A 16,142-nucleotide genomic window follows, 5' to 3' on the forward strand; every position below is an offset into this window, starting at 1 on the left:
AGTTCAAACAACTGAGTTGGCACTATTATTCATATCCCTCTATCTGTCTTTAGTATCTTGAAAAAGAAGAGAAATTATAATATAATTCTGAAACTTCAGGTTTCATGATTTTAAGGCCTGTTATCTCATAATTTACTGGAACTAGAAATGAGTGGTGTGTCCAGAAGGAAAGGGGAACTCCCCTGTCTCCCAGCATCTCTTTCTGTCATCAATAGTTTCTTAGGTTTTGACTCTTAAATGCATCACGGCTCCATGACTGAATATTTCCTGTCCTGGAACTGCTGACCATTTCAGTTTTGGGGGTGAGGGAGATGAGTGGATTTCACATTTTGAGGAAAGAAATATTTTAGTGATAGACTATGGTAGTGGCTGTTTGACACTGCTCAGAGGTTTGGAATACAGGAGTTAGCCCCAGGGGAAATGAACGAGTGGGTGGAGTGAAGGTGTGATATTCAGTTTTTCACTTGTTCCAGAATTATCACATGGCTGTCACCACCACATATGTGTGTGAGTTCTAAAATTTGGCTGGCATCACATAACTCCTCAGGGTAGGGAACATGTGTTCCTGCTTTTCATACACATGTGGCTCTATATAAATGGTTAATAATAAAAACGTAAACACCTCAGGATCTCATAAACCAAAGGTCATAACCGCTAGTGAAGAAGCAGTTGTAGGAGATGAGTAATGAGGGGAAATGTAACTACATGTTCCACAGTGAAAAAGCTCACAATGTTTGGGGATTTTTTGGTTACATGTAACCCCTTCACGTCCCATTTATCTTCTCTTGGTATTCATTTTGGACACCCACATTCAATGGAAACTGAGTTTTGTCTAACTATATTTTAAAAGTTTGAAGTGGAGTGGGAGCCAAACTGGAAGATTTTGCTTTTGTTCTTTTTGAAACATTGCTTTTTTGTCTGTTTGGGGTTTTTTAGTTTTATTTTGTATTGCCTTTCCCTCTGCAGTCTGCCCTGCCCTCATGGACTCCAGCATCCTTCAAGCAAGCCATTTCCGAAGAAGGACAAGAGAAGCCAGAATGCTTTGATATTTCTCCTCTCCTTGCCCAACCCATCCCAGCTGGCACAGGCGCCTGGACTGTAGAAAGCCTGCTGGCACCTGCTCAGAAGTTTTGGGATGCCCTAAGCTTGTGCAATACAAAGAAAACCTTTTCTTTGTTAAACGTCTTGATTTCACTGTCCTTTATCCGTGTGTGTAAACCCAGGTCAAACTGGAATTGATCTACAATAGAAATGACTGAAAAACAAACAAACAAACTGAAAAAAAGACAACTATTTTATTTATTTCAATATTTAAGACAGAAAAGAAGTGCTCAAGTTGCACAGTATTTTTGTTTAAAATACAGTTTACTTCAAAATTTAAAAACAATTTTGTGAAGACATGAAAATTTAAAAAAAAAGCACTTAATGTAAAATAAAGACTGAATATTTACTTTAAGGAAAACCTTTTTTTTAATTATGAAAATAAAGATCAACTCTGCTCTCTCTTACTTTAAAGAAGCCATTCATACATGTGCTGGGTATTTTTATTTTTTGCAAATTGGATGTGGTAAGTGAAGATTGTTCTGGTTTACTTTCTCCTAAATTCTTGGTACTGTTTCCCTGTTAGATACTTTAAAGCTTATTTGCTTTACTGTGGTAGGCACAAATCTGAACAAATATACTGCTGAAAAAGCAAAGAACAGACCCAAAGGCTGAATTCTTGTTATCGGTTTTTGTGTCCAGGCTGGAAGAAATATTGATGTATCTTTTCTATAGAGTGAAACAAGTTTTGGCTTTACCAGTTCTGGGAAATATTGCTGCTGAAAATAGAGGTTTAAAAAAGGAACATCTCAATTTACAGCAGTGCTACATTTCATTTTAGTAACTCAGCAGCTCATTCTGAGAGATGCTTGCAATCTAAGGGCCTGAGCGTTCAAGCATTCTGGATATGGAATCTCCCAATGGAAGTCCCCTGCACTCTCAAGTGCAGCTCCATTGTATAATTGAGCCCTAGTTTGGGACATTCAAAGGCATGCAGAACTTCTTTTAAGCACCTCAGAAATAAGCAGCTGGGGTGACTCAGGAGGAGGCAAGTGTGAGATGCCATGTGTAGAACCCTACGTTTAGTTTTATGGAGCGTGTGTGGGAAGGAAAGAGCTCAAACATTTATTTTAAACTGTTACTCATCTTCTCAGCCTGGTAAGATGTTATTGATTCATGGATGAATTGAAGGATCTCTTTGGTTACCCAGTCCATCTCCAGGGGCCAGTACAAGATTGTTCCCTACAGTGCTTTGTGCAGTCTGGTTCTGAATGTCTCAAATTAAAGATACAGAACAGCCTAGTCTCCTAAAGAAGGCCTTGGACTTGAACCCAAGGCCTAGTCTACACTAGAAAAGGTTTGCCATTATAGCTGCTACTGGTGAAGATGGTATCAGTTTCCCAAGCAAAATAAGCTATACTGGCAAAGGCATCTTTATGCTCATATAATTGGACTTTTGCCAGTATAGAAGTGTTGCAAAACAATCACACTGACATTACTATGCCAGAAAACATTTCTAGAGTAGAGCTGGCCTGAGCATCCTTGTCCCTCCTCATCCAGTGAGTCATCTCTGCTTAGTCACTAAATTATTTATCAAAGGCATCTGGGGAGAACCTGTTCTTTTGCCATTGACAAGAAGGTGGTAGCATATGTGATGATAATGAAGGTCCTGACTCTTCATCTTGTTTCTTGCTCACCCAAGACTTCAGCTGACTTCACTGGGAATCTTGGGTGTATTAGGAATGCAGGATCTGGAGGAGCCCCTCCCCTTCTTAACACCTAGGACCAAATCTGCAGGTGTAGGCAATGTAACCATCACTGGTAGATTCTACTCCAGCTCCCACTGAATTCAATGGCAAAACTTATATTGCCATCAATGGGAGCAGGAGCAGGACACTTTGCCAGTTTTTTTGGAAATCTGCAGTTGTTAAACTGCTTTTAAAAATAATCAGGTTTTGTTCTGTTAAAATATAACAAGATGCACAACTGTAATGAAACTTCTCGAACTGTAGGGTCTGGATTTAATTTGTGTAATATTATTATTAAATAAAAGTCTCCTGATGCCCCCACTGTATATTTCTCTGTAAATATTACTTTATCAACAAATCCCACAAGATCTTTTTAGTGCACACTATCATCTCTAAAACCCCACTGTCAGATATACTTGCTGTACATACACTTTTTTAAGCTCACCATTGTTTACAATATTCTCTTCAAGGCTTAAAATAAAACTTCCTTCTCTATTGATTTTGTTTTCCTTTTCCATTTTGTAAATGATGACTTTTGTCCTTGAGTTTTGTTCTGTATTTGCTAATGAAGCTTGAAATTAACACAGTTTTCTTGTTTTTCTTTGTTGGCTGGATTTTGGGAACAGTTTTTGTTACTTGCTTCTGTGGAGGTAGCCAGAGGAGGAATAAAATATTGCTTTTGCGTAGGGCCCATGTAAATAAGAATGATTGTTTTCCATCATTTAGCAATAGCAATGGATCTTAAATGTGTATGTATTTGGAGGACCTTCCCCTTGAGATTAATACAACTTTGTTAAAGTAGGTCAAATGCAGAGTCAAAATTATTTGACTCTGCCCGCCTTAGCATAGATTTTTGACTGGTTACATCATTTTTTTAAAATTCAGAACTTAAATATTTCTAATGTGCCATCGCTTCAATATCTAGGTGCCAGTTTCAAGCTTTTGGTTAATTTTGTTGTTTCACAATGTAAACATCAAACTGCTCCTCCCACACACACATTTTGGGGTAGGGTGATGGGGAAGGAATGAGAGAGGTGACTGTTTCAGATCTGCTGGGAGCAGTAGCCTTTTTAGGTAGGTTTTTCTTTGTTTCTTTTTCCTCTGATAACTGTGCTGTCATTTATCTGAAACTCTGCTGGGTTTCCCTGTCCCCCATCACACTCTCGGCTACCAGAAGATGTTACAGAAGGCACTTTCAGTGTTCAGGGCTGCATGCAATAGTAGCAGTTGGGTGCAGTTCTTAAGTGGTCTTTTGATGTTCGGGAATAGAGCCCCTGGAGTAGTGAAACCAAAACTGGGCTTAATGACAAATAATATATCGCAAAAAGGAGAAAATCCAATAATTCTCTATAGAATTTAATAAGGATAAATCCAGTAGGGCTGTGGAGGAATTACTCTAAAACCCATAGAGAATGAGACTATAGAATTTTTAAATCCTCCAATATAGTAGAGGGAATATCCCTGTAATAATATCCCTGTAATGGAAAGCTTACCATCCTCTGTTCAGTTGTATAGCCTCTTTCACACGTGTAATTTTCATTTCAATCACTAGTTTGATTCCTGTCTTCATCGGTGGTGGAGAGGACTTGAAAATGTTGGTGAAAAAAGTTTGGAAGGGAAAGATGGTTTTAAAGCCCCTTCTTCTCTCCCCCAATCACTGTAGCTGCCAGGAGCCAGTTTGTCCCCTGACCAAATTTAGACCAACCTAAAGGCTTTTGCAAGTTGCATGATCTGTAATGGCCATCAAGGTGCCATTGTCCTGTACACTGGCCATGGCCCTCCCATTCTTGGCACATCCCATATGTTGGGGCTAGAAGGGGGCTGAGAGAGATTGGCATAGAGCTGGTGGAATCCCCCAGCTGGCTTACTAGGGTAGCTCTAAGGCTGCTTAGGGTCGCTATAGCAAACTCTAGGATCTGACCCTTAGTACCTTTTAACCCCCCTCACCCAGCAACTTCCAGTTGACTCTCTCTGGGCTTCACTCTTGGAAGCACCTCCCACTCCCCCTTTACTTGAGTTCAGATCCACAAAACTATTCTTCCAGAGGGATTTTAGACAGCGGATGCGCTTCCTCCCTGCCCCATCTCTGGGCAGGGAAGAGGATTTGCCATAGTAAATCCCTGTTCCCCTTTCCAAATCCTTGATCGTAGCAGTCTCTGCTCCTTCTCTCCCCAGCTGCAATGTGTCTAGATCCTAGATCATTTCCAGCTCCCTGATGTGATGAACAGAGCACGCAGCCAGCAGGAAGATCAGTATGAGGGTGGACTACCATACACAGCTGTTGATCCTTGACAAGGAGAGAGGAAAACTGCAGGGAAAAAATCCTTCCCTTGTATCTCCCTAGACAATGGGTAAGGAAGCCCAGTGATTTTTTTTCCATTTGCCCTTGCTTCTCTCTTAGACATGGAACTTTAGCTAGAGGGCAGGCTTAGCCACTAACAAATCAAGGAGAGAACAGATGTTATTACAGGATTCCACTGCTCATAGCACTGTACCTTTTCTGTTAAATTGATACAGGCCGTCTTTCCCTGCCCTGCTCCACCCCCATCATCTCTGCTACTGTTTCCAATAATTGTGGATAAGTAGATGAGTTAGATATTTTTGCTAAAGTGATCAGGAGTGAAAGCTGGCATTTAATTGGCCGCCTTAGATTTTTATTAAGGTCCCATCCATTCCCACCAGTGTAGAGTTACTGTTTTAGACTGCTAGACTCCGGAAGACAGCTCTGCATAGAGCTCCCATATAGAAGGTTTTTTTAAACCCATAAGGTCCAGAAACATAATTGTACTTAGGTGAAAGTTTTAATTCTACAGAAACAATGTAGGATTTAAGGGAGCTCAGGTTCCCTCCAACTCCTGAGCAGTCTAGAGTAGGAAAGTGTTAGATAAATACATCTTGTTTTTCTGCTCTAGAGGGGCGCTCCCACTGGTGACAGTAGTGAGAAGAGGGTAGAAGGAAACATTTTCTTTTCCAGTTGCATCTAATCTGCCTCCCTGTGTCCACCAGTCTCGCACTGCTCCCAATTAATGTGGAGATTTATCCCGAGGGCTGTACAGTTAAGGGCTGTGATGGCATAGTCTATGAGCTGTGTGAAAAAATGTTGGTTGGTTTGGCCTAATTTAATGTTTTACTAGTATACAATTTCTGGTTTATTCCCGCTATTTCTCCATACCTGCAAAAAGTCTTTTTCTGGTTAATATTTTCTTCCTAAAGCTGTGAGTCCCGATTGTAATCAAAACCATCAAACAAATGGGGTATGAGGGAACATGTCTCTTACCATCCCAAAAAAACCTTTAATATTCTTTTGAAGTGACCTAACCTCTCATTCCCCTTTTTGATGCTTCCTGACCAGGAGCCCGACTCACTAAAACTTCCCTACTCAAAAGCATCCCTATTCAGGAAAGCACTGAATTAACTTCAGTGGAATGGCACCATTTTCCTGAATTAGGGCTTGTATTTCTTTAAGCTCTCTCTTGTTCCATGACAAATACTGTAAAATGGGATTTCCTTTGCTTCACCAAATCTGGAAATTTAAAACAACTGAATCCTAGTTCTGATGACACAAGAGACTTACCCTTTATTGCATTGCTTTACTTCATCATTGTTTTCTAGAAGACCTCAATGCATTTGTACTCCCATGATATGCGTTGGTTGTGTCTAGAACAGTACTTACCATAACTAAGATTTGGATGATTGTTCATCCATCTGGCATCCAATTCTTCCATGATAAGGAAGTGTGCCACCTTCTTTTTTTTAAAGAACCTAGATTTCTGGAGCAGTTTTGTCTTTGTATATCATCATCCACAATATAATTAGAAACCGCTGACTGGGTTTCAGTTTAAAGTTGTCTAAAATATATGGAGTGGTATTGAGTGACCTACAGACAGGGTCCAGTTATGAAGCTGCTACAGAAAAGATGACATATTTTGAACAAGGGAAGTTGAATGATGGATTGAAGTTCTCTGAACTGCTGCTGCCTGCATGAAAGCAACAGAAGTTTTGGCAAATTCCTAAAGAGGACAGTCTTCCTTTGAACTCCTGGCTAATAGACAGCTCCACCTGGCAAGAGAAGGACCTATCCACGTTGGTTTTGCTATTCTTAACCATCAATGACAGCAAATTCCCTAAGAGACCTTCCAGTTCATATCAATGTTCTCCTAAAGGTTTGTGATCCTTTGAGACATTTTTGCTTGAACTGAATCACTCTGCCTCATCAGCCTCTGGGTCTCTGTCATAGTATTAGCAGCCATGTGACTTCACCATGCAGTGCTTTGGGAGGAGAAGGAGCATGTTCTTCACGCATAACCAGCTTCCCTGAAACAGATTAGAGGTTTTAAAAAGAGCACTACAAGAATTATGCCAATGTTACTGGAGACTTAATTTAAGATGTTAAACAGTTCTTTCACCAGGAAACAGGCATTAGTTACTTTTGTGCTAATCTCAAGTGACTGAAGCCAATTCTCTTAAGTGAGAGGAACCCATATGATGTGAGGCAGTCAAGAGCTGTACAGTAACGAAGGTGGATGTTTTTGTTTTTGTAAGTGTCAGATACCCAGTAAAACCACAGTAAACAACAGATACCCAGTAAAACACCTATGTGCCAGATGTAGAACTTCATACAACACCCTTTGCAGCAGTTTCTCCTTCCATCACAAATGCTGGGGTTTCCACAATACTGCTCTGCTTCTGGTGTAGCTTATTGCTATAATATAACACTCAAAACCTTTCAGCCATCTTCTCTAGGCTTAATTTGTCATTTCAGTTTATAATGGGCTTCAGCAGCCATATAAACCTCCTCCTTAGTTAAACACCATTCCAGTCCTTTATCGGGGTGTCTCCTTCCTTATAGCCTTTCCTCCAGACTCAGTCTTTTGCAGCCCTTCTAGCTAGGGCTTTGTGCCCAGCAGCCTTCTGCTCCCTGTAGGTCCCTCAGCTGAGGCATATTCCTCAGCAGGGTTCTGCTTTTTGCAGATTTCTCTCCCAGGCCTCGTCTGGAAACTCTGGAGAGTTGTCACCTGCCCTTCTTTTCCAGCAGGCTCCCTGTTGATTTCAATGGGAGTTAGGCAACTAAGCACATTTGAAATTCCCACTAGGTACCTAAATACCTTAAAAAATCTGGCCCTGAAGCCCCTTTTACACTGTTCTAGGAATATTGCCGTTCTGTTCTGGCCTTATGTAAATAAGAATTAGGCCCTCTTGTATTTAAGGGGCCTAGCACTAGTTCTCTTACAAAGGCTTCCTTGGTATCTGGATGCAGCTTCCTAGAAACCTGCTCAGAGAGGTGCTGAGCACCACCAACTCCCATTAAAGTTAATTGGAGTCAAAGACATTCAGAAACTTCCAAGCCTGCGGGCTCTATGAGAGAATCCCTTAGGCCCTTTGTCATGACTAGAACTGCCATTACCCAGCCTGCTAGCAGTTCAAAAATTAAAACTGCATCAGGGGCCTAAGAGCTACAGCTAATTCCAACAGGACAAGGCAATAAATAAATAAAATAGTGTTTAATTTTAATTTGCATGATAGCCTCTTCTCAGTAATTCCTTTTGGTGCTGAGTGGACTGTAAGCATTTATGTCCACTGCTGTGGCACTTGCTAATTGCTTGATTAATCAAATGAGATATTTAGATGATATAAAATGTCATTTATATACATTAAAGGAATGCTATTAGCTTGTGAAAGCCTAAAATATGACTGACCTTTTCACTTGTTGTTCTGATGTCGAAGGTCATCTGGGATCTAACAAATGAACTTATGTTTGTCTGCCATTTTTCCACCAACAAACAGAAACCACACCACTTTGGCATGATTTATTGAAATCATGGTGTGAGCGCCCTCTGCTGGTTGCAGCATGTGGTTAACTAACTAAGCATTTCCCACTAAATGATGATATTTTGATGGAGAAGTAAATAAAAGGGAGCCATGTTGACCAATGCTCCATTGGCAAGAGAGGCAAACCAAAATATTTAAAAAATGGAGAATGGAAAAATGACAGTGCAATTTTATTTTCCAGCTTCTAAGATTGCATTACAAACAATGACAAGTATGTTTATATATAATATACTTTCTCTCTCTCACTCACACACATTAGATGGAGTCCATTTAAATGAATGAATGAAGTAACTTATTCAGGATTGTTTTTCTTTCTGTTTAGCTGAGTGATGTGGCGCTAGTTATGTTGGAGTATACAATTACACTACTATATTAGCAATAGTATAAATTATAGGCAATTCAACAGACTTGTATTGGAAAGCCAGAGCTGGTACATTTACAGTATATGTTTATGTAGATAATGAGCCATTTACTCGTGCTGAATTTATCTATCTGTATGATACATAGTTACCTCATGTAACAGCAATGAGGTTACGGTGTATGCAATGGCATAATGTCTTATGCATAGTTATTTCTGCAGTTCATTTAATATTAAATAGTGAAATTTAAATAATTTCTATGGAGTTTGCCATTTGATTTGAATTTTTGGGAACCATTCTGGCTAGTAACTTAATTCTGAGCTGTTCTTAATGCATTCTAGGAAGAGAATTGGTTGGCTGAGAAGACTGGTAAGATATTTCCCCCCTCAAATTCACAAGTTAAAAACCAATCCACTCAATTGTGTCTGAGTCATTCTTATCTGATGGCTGTTTTGTGGCACATGGGGAAATCACCCCTGTTCATAGAGAGACTAGGTCTTTGTACCACTGAAGCCCCTATGGGCTTAAGTGGAATTTCAGTGGTGCATCACCACTAGTGCCCCCCTTGTTGGAAGTCTGAAAGAGAAGCCAAGGACTGAAAGGCCCTCAGAAACCAGCCAATGCTCTCACCACTACCGATGGTCCCTCCAGCTTAGGTTTGAAACAGATCAGTGTAGCAAAGCCTGTTTTGTGGATAAATAGGGTGCGTCAGGGTTGTCATTCTGCACCTTTTACGAATACTAAGTTCATGCAAAAATTGTGTTCTGAGGCAATGCTCTACTTACAACACTGAAAATCTTCCTTACAAAAGAGTGTAGGGGAGAGTATTTTTTTAAAGAGCCAAACAACCTCCTAAGAGGTGGCAGGGAGGGGAAAGTTCTGTGAAGAAATGAATTTTAAAAACAGAATTTTTATAGCAACAACAAAATGGTTATAAAATTCTATCCAAAAATCATCCCTGGAATGTAAAACACTAACTTAGAAAAGAGGTGTTTTCAGTGCTTGAAATGTGGGGGACACTTTTGGTCCCATCAGCTTGCGAGGCTGGTTCTAAATTGCAGTGCAATGTTGGTTGGGACCCCTTCTTGCACCTTTCGGGAATAGATGGCATTACCAGGATCTAGTGCATGCCTAGAAAACTTATTTTCAAGGGTTACCTTCAATGTATCTGTATGCTGGACAGCGCTAGAATCCCCTGCAGACGTGCTGCTGTCTGTTTGTATTAACACAGTAGTTTAACACCAGTGATGTTGAAGAAGGAGCAGGTATTAGGGCAGCAGCAGTCAGGGCTGTTGGTTCTAACAGATGGCAGGATTATTGCTCATATAGAAAGGGTGGAGATCATATTTATTTAAAAAATAAGGTTCTTTTTCACACACTGACAAAAGGATACCCGGTCCATGGCTTCCCAAACACCTTGGACTCTACGGCATTCCTTTCATTATAACAATACCATGGAAATCTCTGGCTCCCCTAAGATAGCAATGTTGTATATAGGCTATAGGGCAGATGTGTTTAATATACTGGGAAGAGCCGATTTAACTAACTAACATACAAAAACCCAATACAACAGCACCGTAACCCTCCATCCTTTATTTTAGTGTTTATGACCAAGTGTTTTTGCTTCACTGCTCATTTTGAAAGGGTTAGTGAGCCTGCCAGTTGACTGAAAGCTCTCTGGTGTGTGAGCTGGCCTGGCTGGGGATCCTGCAATGCATAGTGACAAGGTCTGAGCTGTGCTGGAGTTTTTTCCGCTGCAGTTTGTTGAGGAATAATAAAAAGGTTCCCCAGACAAGTGATACATTGGCTTTCCAGGTTGTAGAGATTGACCCTGTCTGGACAGGCAGCCCACCTCCCCCATCCACCCTTTCATCTTACCACTGCCTCACTTTGCTAGACAATTAAATACAGAAAACATCTTGGATTGAAAGGAATACAGTGCTAGGAATACTTTACACAGCACATTCACCAGTACATACGTTTGCTGGGTGTAGAAACTCAGCACAGTAGCAATAGCATTCTCTGCCATACTTTAGAAGTTGTATTATTTTAGTTATTAGGATCTGTGTTCCTGCTACTGAAAGCCCTGATGTACAGAATCTGTGCAGTGCCTGAGGGCAGTTTCTTTCCTGTTGGTATTGGTAAGCAGCCTAACTGCCTTTTGGCAATTAGCAGATCATTACCCATAATGCTATGCACACTGTGATGCGGGCTGGTGGTTTTTTTGGAGGTCGCGCTGACCTAAATCACCCCCAGGAATTGTACTGTGTTGGACGGTTTATTCAGTACAGTAATGAGCTGAGGCTTCGATACAAGGTCATTTGAGTGCTTCCACGTTATTTTTCTTAGGCAAGAAATAGCCATTTTGCTTAGCAGCCAGCGGTGTCTAATAGGAGTCAGTTTGGGAAAGAAGGAAGCAGAACATTGCTTGATTCAGGATGGGAAATTCTGGGAGGACAATGGTTTCAATGGATCTAAGGTCAGGTTCCACTCTTACACCTCTCAGTTGGGGCCTGTTTCACCACTCCGTTACCCCAGCTTCACAACAGTGTAACTCCAGGAATGAATCAAGTTTTCTGTTGTCAGGAAGCTGGACATGCTTGATTCTCTGCTGCCTTGCACCTTACGTACTGTGTGAAAATAGGAATGGTAGCTTTTTGCATCTACCCAAGGTGCAGTGGAGAATCAGGCCCACCTTTCTATACACACTCTGATTTTGATCACAGTTACGCCGGTGCAAATCTGAAGTCAGTAGAGTTGCACTGATGTAAAACTGGTGTGCACCAGAGGAGACTGTGGCCATGTCTACATCTAAAATTTTGCAGCGCTGGTTGTTACAGCTGTATTAGTACAGCTGTATAGGGCCAGCGCTGCAGAGTGGCCACACTTACAGCAACCAGCGCTGCAGTGGTGTTAGATGTGGCCACACTGCAGCGCTGTTGGGCGGCTTTCAAGGGGGGGTTCCGGGACGAGAGAGCAAACCGGGAAAGGAAACCAGCTTCGCCGCGGTTTGCTCTCTCGGTCCCGGAGCCACCCAGCAAACCGCAGGGAAGGAGACCTGCTTGCTCGGGGTTCCGGGACCGAGAGAGCAAACTGGGAACGCCGCGGTTTGCTCTCTCGGTCCCGGAGCCAGCCAGCAAACCGCAGGGAAGGAGACCTGCTTGCTCGGGGTTCCGGGATCCGATGAGAGCAAACCGGGCACGCCGCGGTTTGCTCTCTCAGGTCCCGGAGCCAGCCAGCAAACCGCAGGGAAGGAGACCTGCTTGCTCGGGGTTCCGGGACCGAGAGAGCAAACCGGGAACGCGCGGTTGCTCTCTCGGTCCCGGAGCCAGCCAGCAACCGCAGGGAAGGAGACCTGCTTGCTCGGGGTTCCGGGACCGAGAGAGCAAACCGCGGCGAAGCTGGTTTCCTTTCCCGGTTTGCTCTCCGGTCCCGGAACCCCGAGCAAGCAGGTCTCCTTCCCTGCGGTTTGCTGGCTGGCTCCGGGAACGCGAGAGCAAACCGCGGCGAAGCTGTCTCCTTCACGGTTTGCTCTCTCGGTCCCGGAACCCCGAGCAAGCAGGTCTCCTTCCCTGCGGTTTGCTGGGTGGCTCCGGGACCGATGAGAGCAAACCGGGAAAGGAAACCAGCTTGATTACCAGAGGCTTCCTCCTTCCACGGAGGTCAAGAAAGCGCTGGTAACTGTCTACAATTGGATTACCAGCGCTGGATCACCAGCGCTGGATCCTCTACACCCGAGACAAAACGGGGAGTACGGCCAGCGCTGCAAACAGGGGAGTTGCAGCGCTGTGGTGCCCTGCAGATATGTACACCTTCAAAGTTGCAGCGCTGTAACTCCCTCACCAGCGCTGCAACTTTCTGATGTAGACAAGCCCTCAGGTGCATCACATCTATATCTCTCTATAACTTTACATAAGTGGTGAAGATATTCTTGTGAATTGCAGAGCCAGTTGATAAGCCTTTATTGTGCACCTTGCCCTTCATTTGCATTCTGCCCAGTACGCCATCTCCCCTTGACTACTTGTAATATTCCAAACCTCTGAGCAACTCAAAACACAGGGCCAGATCCTCAGCAATGGTAGGGCTACTTTGCGCAAAGCATTCTTAAGAATGGCCTAAGCAGCTGAAACACCATCCAACCTCTCAGTCCCCAGTACAACAGCTAGTCTAGGGATGGGACTTAGCCAGAATGCACTGTGCTGTGGAGATCCCTGGCTGTCACAACAGCTTTTTGGGTGGCTTCTGCAGGCAGCTGTAAGTTAGAGAGCAGCCTCGCAGTTGCTCTAATTTACACCAGTAACTGAACTGTCCCCTAGGATTTTAAAGTTTGAGACCCTAAGCAACCCAATCAGGAAGTGTTTGTTTCTTTCTCCATCAAATGTGGAATCTGTCCTCCATATTACTATATAACTACTCTGTAGATCCAGGGCAGCAGAATGTGCAATATTAAGTTCTGCACCATAGACAGGTATAACGTCTGATGCTGTTTGTTAGAGCTACAGGATTTTACATGGCAGTTTGATACCAGTGGAAAGGGAAAATTCTTCTTTGAGTGATGGTCCCTATATGTATTACAAACTTGGGTGCACATTTGCGCCATGTGATGGAGCTGGAAGTTTTCAGTAGCAGTGTCTGTTGACCTGCATGTGCGTCGTATGTTGCCTCATGCTCGAGGTTGTAAGAGGCTGTGTGGGGCCACGCTCATTCAGTTCCCTCTTACTGCTGCATGGTTGGAGTCGGAATCCTCTTTCCTTCATCCTTGTAGTCTATGTATGTAGCTAGTTTAGTTTTTCTTAATAGTGCAGATAGCTCATAGTTAGTATAGTTGGTCTTGCCCTGCTCAGGGCCTGTCTCGACTTTGTTGGGGGACTATGCCCCATGTTCTGGAGTTCAAAAACTGTGCATCGTGCCCTTGCTCGTTCTCAGTGAGTGATGAGCACCGCTGCTGCTGTTGTATGCTTGGGGGAGGTTGCACCTTTCTCTGAGCTCTGCAAGTCCTTTCCCCCGCGGACCATGAGGCTCATCTTTGTGACTCCGGAAGTTCCTCATGGAGAAGAGTCTTCAGCCATGTTGGGAATCTGATCCAGGACCGATGGAACTAATAGTGCACCTCCCTTCACTGGTGGTGAGTGCTCCACCCACTGTCTCCTGCCCAGATCCATCAGTATCACCGGTTCAGGGCAAGTCCAAGTGAGAGGGTTGTGAGTGTTCTCATGGGCACCGTACAAGTCCCTGTTACAGACTGCCTCTAAGCACAGTGTTTCCTCCCCAGGCTGCACCAGATTGGGTGAGGCATTGCATATGGACCCCACTGGGCCACCTCCTAAGCTCCCCCATGCAGTGTGTAAAGCTAAAAGGAAGGAGGAGGCACTGGTACCGCAATTGCTGTCCCAGCTTTGCGAAGAGACTGCCTCCATGGCACGCTCCCCCATTGTGACCGGAGTCTCCACATGCCACGCTGCACATGCCTCCACGCTCCAGTGGTCCAAGAGACACCCCCTGGATGCCTGGGTGCATCAAACCTCTGCTCCCAACAGCACACCTAGACCTGCCATATCCATCCCTCCACTGCTCTCGGTACTGCAGCCCCCTATTCCGGTGGACACACTGCTCCTCTTTTGACAGAGACCACACCTGGTGGTTGAGCACAGATGGCCCACACTGGTGGCTCCACTGCTACTGGAGGTCTCTTCGGACTCAGATGGGTATTCATTAGGGGAACCATCATTCTCCTCTGTGTCAGGGCACAGCTCGGGCTCGGTACACTCCTGCACCGCTGTCTTGGAATGTGTATCCTTGGGGCCTGTCGTACACCCAGGACCCAATCCCATGGGCACACCGGCCACCCTGGGACTCATACCATCGCCCATATCCACCTTTCCAGGCCTTGTACCCTTCCGTCCAGGCTCCTGTGCCACACAGGGAACGTTCACACCAGTGCCCAACCCCTTAATCAGCAAGGGCTTCTATTTCCTGTACTTTCTCATCCCTAAAAAGGGAGGAGAATTCCGCCCCATCCTCAATGTCCAACTACTCAACACTTTCATTAGGAAAATCAATTTATGTGTGGTGACACTCGCTCTCATCATACCCTCAATCCCAGCTCTCTACATGAAGGGATGTGTATTTTCACATTTACGTCCATGCAGCCCATCACAAGTTTCTTCGCTTCCATGTGGGCGACAAACACTGCCATTTCAGAGTTCTCCTCTTCTGTGTTGTGACAGCTCCAAGGGTCTTCACCAAAGTCTTTGTGGTTGTGGCAGCCCAACTAAGACAAATGGGGTACTCTGTGTTCCCTTACTTAGACGACTGGCTTCTGGTGGCACCACCCCTTGCAGAGACGACATTGGCCCTCTGCGCTCTTCGCATCTGTATAAACGAGGAGCAATCTATGCTTGTCCTGAGGTGGACAGTCCACTTCATCAAGGCACGTCTAGATTCTGGGACAGCTCAGGCCTTTTCCTGCCCTGATGTCCCTAGTGGCAGCTCTATGCTGCAACCCAGGCACCACAGTGCCAGCGGTTTCTGCCTCCTCAGCCACTTGACAGCCTCCCCCCATGTGACACCACAGACCTGTCTGCACATGCGCTGTCTACAGCTGTGGCTTCTATCAGTCTGCAGACTCCACATTGACTACCTGGATGCCGCACTGACTGACCCTGCACTCATCAGATGTCCGCCACACACTTCCGTTCTATCTTGACAGAACCCACACCTTTTGCACCCCTACACACCTTTTTGTAGCCATTGCAGAGAGGTCACAGGGCCAAGCCTTCTCTTCACAGTGCATATCAAATTGGGCCTCTACATGCATAACAGAGTGCTATGGGCAGTCTAACACCGTGCTGCCTGACAGGATTAAGTCCCACTACACATGGGCACATGCGACCACCTCCACCTCCCTGGTTGACATCCCCTGGCATGACATATGCTGGGTGGTGACCTGGCACTCCGTGCATACCTTCACCGCCCACTACGCCATCGCCCAGGGAGTGACGGAAGACACAGCTGTGGGCTGGGCTTCCTGCAGATGGCAATACCTCTTGCTTCCTCGCATCCACCTCCACGCTGATCACTGCTTGATACTCACCCATGTTTGGAATACATATAGGGACCATCACTTGAAGAAGAAGAGGAGGTTACTTACCTGTAACTGGAGGCT

The 16,142-nt window shown here is 44.3% G+C and overlaps 1 protein-coding gene across 5 annotated transcripts in view; it reads left to right on the forward strand.

Annotated features, from left to right (window-relative positions):
- Positions 1–16,142, forward strand: part of DPF3 (double PHD fingers 3) — a 242,829-nt gene that overhangs the window by 203,606 nt on the left and 23,081 nt on the right. The window contains exon 10 of one of the 5 annotated variants that reach the window (XR_004000026.1): positions 967–3,371. The exons of the other annotated variants lie outside the window; for them this stretch is intronic. The gene's annotated coding sequence lies outside the window, so the exon portion shown is untranslated. Of the gene's footprint in view, positions 1–966; positions 3,372–16,142 lie in introns of those variants that run through there. 5 annotated transcript variants of the gene reach the window in all.

This window comes from Gopherus evgoodei, chromosome 4, assembly GCF_007399415.2.
Source record: "Gopherus evgoodei ecotype Sinaloan lineage chromosome 4, rGopEvg1_v1.p, whole genome shotgun sequence".
Classification (NCBI taxonomy): domain Eukaryota; kingdom Metazoa; phylum Chordata; order Testudines; family Testudinidae; genus Gopherus; species Gopherus evgoodei.